The sequence below is a fragment of the Egretta garzetta genome, unplaced genomic scaffold, assembly GCF_000687185.1.
Source record: "Egretta garzetta isolate BGI_Z169 unplaced genomic scaffold, ASM68718v1 scaffold101, whole genome shotgun sequence".
Taxonomy (NCBI): Eukaryota; Metazoa; Chordata; class Aves; order Pelecaniformes; family Ardeidae; genus Egretta; species Egretta garzetta.
In genome coordinates this window covers 586,462-586,687 of record NW_009258666.1, presented here as the reverse complement: position 1 = coordinate 586,687, position 226 = coordinate 586,462, and positions in this window count along the sequence as shown.

Sequence of the window (226 nt, the reverse complement as noted above, 5' to 3'; positions counted from 1 at the left end):
CCAGCGAGTGGTGGGGTGGGGGTCCAGCCATCCCTGCCCTCTGGGCTGAGACCAGGCGAACTCATGGCATGTAGAGGGCCCTCCTGGCAGTCACTCCCTAGGGTCACCCAGCCGGGGGCCAGCGGGGACATCGGTGTGGGGGTGCTGGGCCCCCCCGGTGTCCGGCTGGCACTAGGGCAGGGCTGTGGGCAGGGCTGGATGCGGCGGTGCAGGGGTACCCCTTCGA